The sequence below is a fragment of the Periplaneta americana genome, chromosome 2 (genome assembly GCF_040183065.1).
Source record: "Periplaneta americana isolate PAMFEO1 chromosome 2, P.americana_PAMFEO1_priV1, whole genome shotgun sequence".
NCBI lineage: Eukaryota > Metazoa > Arthropoda > Insecta > Blattodea > Blattidae > Periplaneta > Periplaneta americana.
Window position 1 is genome coordinate 88,695,672 of NC_091118.1, and position 6,199 is coordinate 88,701,870.

Genomic DNA, 6,199 nt, shown 5'->3' on the forward strand with positions numbered 1-6,199 from the left:
TAAAACAATTATATTTTGTGAGGGGGGGATAGAATTTATCCCTGGCAGGGGTGTTAATATGAATTTATGAGAGGGGGTAACTTTCCAACAGGGGGGAAATCCCCCCTATCCCCCCGTTAATTCGCACCTGACCGCCTCTAATGCCAAATTACATAAATTAATTATGAATAGACCTACTTGTTTTACACGTCAACGTTGTAACTGGACACACCTATATATGTAAACATCTATAAACAAATGATGGAAATTACAATAATACAATAAATCGCAATAAAAACAAAGTTATTTACAGTACTACTTGCTTCATGAGTCTCTATACATTTCTTATTTTCACAGTTTTTTTCCTCCTATAGAAGAGTTTGTTTGCAGTGCACACACACACAGAAATTTCTACTTCGATCGGTACGAAGGATAACCGGGACCACCTCTGTGGTGTAGGGTCAGCATGCTTGTCTCTTACGCAGAGACCCGGGTTCTATTCTCGGTCGGGTTGGATTCCCTGGTTGAGGTTTTTCAGGATTTTCCTTCAACCGTAAGGAAAATGGCAAGAAATTCGGGCCACAACATCCCTGAATGTCACCGTCTTCATTCACCACCAAAATCATAATTATTCATAATAAATCAGTAATACATCTACAGACGCCATCTAGTTCACAACACTAGAACCAGTCTCAATAATAGTACACAGGCCTTCGGATTTCACACAAAAGATTAACTCGCGATATGACCAGAGATGTTAAAGCGAGTATAAATAACAACAATAAAAAGATAACCGGCTAACATTTCAATTAATTCACTTTTTTCATAATTATTTACTTTGTTAAACCCTCTCGTATGTTTTAAATCTCCTGATACTGCTGACCTAACACTTTCTTCAGTTTCCGAAACAATGATTCCACATTAGTTTAGCACATGCGATATAGACTATCACACAAACCTCAGATTCTACGCCCAGATGTCACAGCATTTGAAATATGTGTTTGACTTACATTTATTCTAAGTCTTTCTGTAGTTTCTGATTTTGAGGGCTCATGTCACTGACGAATGCACGTACTTTAAAACCGAAGGCTTGTACAAAGATTATTATTATTTTTCTAATAATGCAGGCATGTTGGTGCAATATTAGTTGGCTGCTTCTATTTACCCGTCAAAGTACGAACAAGTATGACCTGACCATAATTTTATTGTATGGCCCATAGAAACTGTCGCTTGTTGGGTCAGAACTCAAAACAAAATAATACTCGGACGGTAACAATAACAGTCTCAAAGTAAGTAATTATGAAAAAAGTGAATTAATTGAAATGTTAGCCGGTTATCTTACGTACCGATCGAAGAAGAAATATCTGTGTGTGTATACACTGCAAACAAACTCTTCTATAGTGAAGAAAAAACTGTGAAAGTAAGAAATCCACTTTGTTAAAGTGTTTCACGGAGAAATTTTCGCCCTTCTGTTGTGTGGTTTACAAATTTGAAAAGTGTTTTGAGGAGTAGTATGGGACTACATTAAACAAGTTCAGAAACGTAGCACAAACATTTGCTAATATACTAAACGAAAAGATCTCTAGTAGGCCTATAGATCCATTCGTTATGGAATGATACTCCACAACTCGATCATGAAAGCTCTCAACAAACGCCGACAAGGGCAGAAAAGTAAATCGTCTACAACTAGCCGTAAAACAGCGAAGAAAATTAAGAAAATCGCTAACTATAAAATGTGAGCACAATAACATAATAGTCTTCTTAGACAATCATTCAGTATTATTTCCATTCCCCATTGTAAAGAAATAAATATTTTAACAATGCTCCATAATCTCTAAAAAGCCCACAATAATTGAAAATTTGTTTGGGATCAAAATGGTATTTTTATGAGTGGCATAAATATCTTCGGTGCATTGCTTTTCATAGTACGAGGCATGTTACAAGTTCCAGATTTGACGGCAGATGACGTGACGAGCAGTGGGGTGTGTTTCTGGTGGCCACTATCTTCTATTCTATTTTCCTTGGGAAGTATGACGTTGCAGTAAACCGAAGAGGCCTATCTCACATCCAAACGATGCATAATAGGACGTGCATTGTTTAATGGTAAATTTTTATATTGGCGTTCTATATCTACACTATCATTTTTTAACTTTTCGTTTGATAATCTGTAAATTATACTGATCATTATCACGTCTGTCCCTGATAAGCGCAACCTATCTTCCTCTTCATCCCCCTACTTCACGTCACAGCACAACTCTCCGTTTAGTTTACGTTTCAATGTTTGTATTACGATGCAAGCAGCTCCAAAGTCTGAGTTACAGTATGGCGTTTGAATTTTTATGAATAACTCTAAGATTGATGATAATAATCGGTCCCATGTTCATATGACATTTTATGCTCAAAATGGCCTACAGAACTGAATCGGTCCCATGTTCATATGACATTTTATGCTCAAAATGGCCTACAGAACTGATTCCTAAAGAGCGGGTCATTAGTCGTGAAACACTCTATATAACCACAATAGAGTTTATTGGCCAAGACAATACACACGGAGAAACTTCGAAAGAGATTTAGAAGTGAAAAATAAAGATGATGATCCTTCAGTATTCGGATTTAATTTTGCAGTTTTGCTTCTAGTGTAACGTACAAATGTATAGTCATACAGCTGATGAAAGCGGTTTCTTTAGTAATAGTTCGAAGCTTTTTTTTCTGTGCAAGGCACCAACTCCGCTGTTTTTTTCAAAGTGTCATCAAACGGACACAGGTTCGAGTTCTAGCACAATCTGTGGAGTCTGTGGTAGAGAGACTTAGGCTGCGAAGATTTGAATACAGTACTTTGATGTCTAATGCCATGTTTCGGTATTCCAAAATTGTTCTCAATCACTGTGCTATCATCTCATCGTGCCTGAGTAGTCTACAAATAGAGTTGAAAAGGAACGTTAATTGAATAATTATATCATTATTTCCTTATTTCATTTGATAAGGATTATGTTGTGCATTTGTGTGACTTAGGGCAGGAGATTAGATTATAGGAATGACGCCACAATGGTGGCGTGATATCATTTTTTTCTGAGTACGCACTTAAAACGACGTCAGGCAGTAAAGTTTACGTTCAGAGTTTAAGAGTAGCAAGGTCAATGACTATCAGAATTTCAAAATAATGATCAAGAACAGTGGATAATAATTAAGTAATCAGACAAAATAAGTATTAGTTAAATTATTAGTAAGGTCGATGGCTATTAGAAGTTCTAAATAATTATTAAGAGCAGTGGATAATAATTAACCACATAAACAGTCTTCTTCTGTGGTTCAGTGATAGTCCTTACGATCACCAACCGATTGGCCACGATTTTATTTGCCGATGAGGAATATATTTCTCTGCCGCCCATAGAAACTACAAGGTTCCTTTGTCCTAGTATGTTGCTACTGTATATATTGTCTAAAACAATAGTTTTAAATAGAATCATCATACGGAGACCTACCATTTTGAACGAGACTGTTCCGTTTTATAATGTGCCTCAACTGTCCTGTCGCTTTTACTTAAAACCTCATTTTGTGACGCTTTCAATTCAAATAATTTTCGAATGTATAGCAAACTCCATCGAATTTTAGGTGTAGCCTTTCACCTTCGGCTATTTACGCGTGGTTCTGATCCAAACAAATGCAGATCCCTTCTTTGTTTATTTTGTGGAAATGTTTATGATTTAATTTTTAATACATTGTTCTTTCAGTGTATCAAAATTGAGAGAACAGTCAAAATAGGAATATTTTTACTAATGCGTGTGATTTTGTTAAATAAAAAATAAACGTTTTACGAAGTTGACACATTTCCTGTTATATGCTCGTTTAACAGCTTATAATGTTTAGTTATTTTCTTGAATCATTATTTAAACAACATACTGTACATAAAACAAATCATTTATTATTATTATTATTATTATTATTATTATTATTATTATTATTATTATTATTATTATTATTATTAATCGAAATGAGAAAATGGGCTTTCATTCTCTCAGTTGCACTCCTTAGCCTATAATTCAGGAATTAAGACATTTGACTCCATTTACGCAATGTACGGTAAATAATAAATTTTGCACAATTAACGTAAAGTTGTAAATGTGTTGCAGTTATCAAATAATAATTTGTTACAATTATTACAATCAGAAAACCACAAAAATACATATTAAATGTAACAGAAACAAAGATACATTAAAAACTATTATATACATAAAACAGGAACGAACATGCCAAATATTTAAATAAAACAAAAATTAAATTAAAGAATTTACCCCCCAATGAGCAAACGCTCGTGGTCGGGAGTAAACCGCACTGTAGATAAGCAGAAAGAAGAAGATAAAATAAACAAATTAATATAAGCAATAAAATAGCACATATTGCAAAAACAAGAGTATTATGATAAAGAACAATCACAATTGAAAACGTTTATAACCAATATTCACAAGTATACATATAAGACTAATATTTAGCAATTAATTACACTGCGTAACAAATTTAAACTTTTTTTTTTTTGCGCTGGGCATATGATACATGTTTTCCATATAATTTGAGCCTCCTGAATACGAATATGATAATAAAAAACAGTTCCTGGTTATGGTTTTTGAGAAATTTTCGAATTTGTACCTATTCAAAATACTGCTTTATATAATGACAATAAGGTTAAATAAATGTCACAGTTCAGAAGAATACAGCTTTATTTTTTTGCATTTTCTTTTATACTGGGCATCTGGTACATCACGAGCTAAAGTTCAACAATAGTCTGCTAGCATATTGATACTCCACTGTCCTTGGCATCTTTCTTCCATAGCTGAAATTTCTTGATGAAAGCGCTCATCATGCTCATCACTGAAATCGCCACAATTCTCGGAGAAAAAGTCAAGATGGGAGTGAAGAAAGTGAATTTTCAGGAACATGTTACAAACCATAGTTTCATATGCCAACAGTAAATTTTGCACTAGTTCTTCATAGTTCTCACTTCTACGGTTACCCAGAAGATTTAATACAACCTTCTTGAATGCAATCCAGGAGGCTCTCTCTTTTCCTTCCAACATAGATTCGAAGTAATTGTCCTTCATTATTTCTCTCATTTGTGGTCCATTGAAAACTCTCTCTTTTATTTTTGAGTCATTAATACCAGAACATTGACTTCTCCAGATGGATTGACACACAACCAAATAGATCACATCTTGATAGATTAACGGAGACATACTAGTATAGTAGACATTCGAACTTACAGGGGTGCAGACTATAATTCTGACCATTATTTGGTAATTGGAAAATTAAGAGAAAGACTATCAGTAGCCAAGCGAGTAGAGCAACAAGTTAATACTACTAAATTCAATATTTTGAAATTAAAGGACAAGGAAACTAAGCAAAATTATCAGGTCGAAATTTCGAATAGGTTTGCCACTTTAGAAAGTTCCGACGAAGTTGAGAAAGAATTAGATGTTAATAGCGTGTGGGAAAATATCAGAGATAGTATCAAAATTGTAGCTGAGCAGAGCATAGGTTATTATGAAACTAAGAAAAAGAAACCGTGGTTTGATGAAGATTGTTGTATGGTAGAAGAAAGAAGGAAACAGGCAAAATTGAAATTCTTACAGGATCCAGTTGAGGAGAAGAGAGATAATTATTTCAATGAAAGACGGGAAGCAAGTGGTACACTTAGGAATAAAAAGAGAGGTTACTTGAAGGAAAAACTGAATGAGGTAGAAACAAATAGTAAGAATAAAACATTAGAGATTTATATAAGGTTATAAAGGAATTTAAGAACGGATATCAGCCAAGGGTAAACGTGATCAAGGATGAGAAGGGTGACTTGCTTGCAGACTCTCCATCAATCCTAAACAGATGGAAAAACTATTTTGCGCAACTACTAAATGTACATAGGCCAAACAGAAATGATCAGGACGAAATTGAAATACAAACTGCTGAGCCATTTATACTCGAACCCACGCTTTCAGAAGTGGAAATTGCGATAGAAAATCTGAAAAAGTACAAGTCTCCAGGTATCGATCAAATTCCAGCAGAATTAATACAAGGGGGTGGAAGTGCATTATATAGCGAAATTTATAAACTTGTACTTGCTATTTGGGAAAAGGAAATTGTACCAGAACAATGGAAGGAGTCCATAATTGTACCTATTTTTAAGAAGGGGAACAAAACCAACTGTGGTGACTTTCGAGGAATATTACTTTTG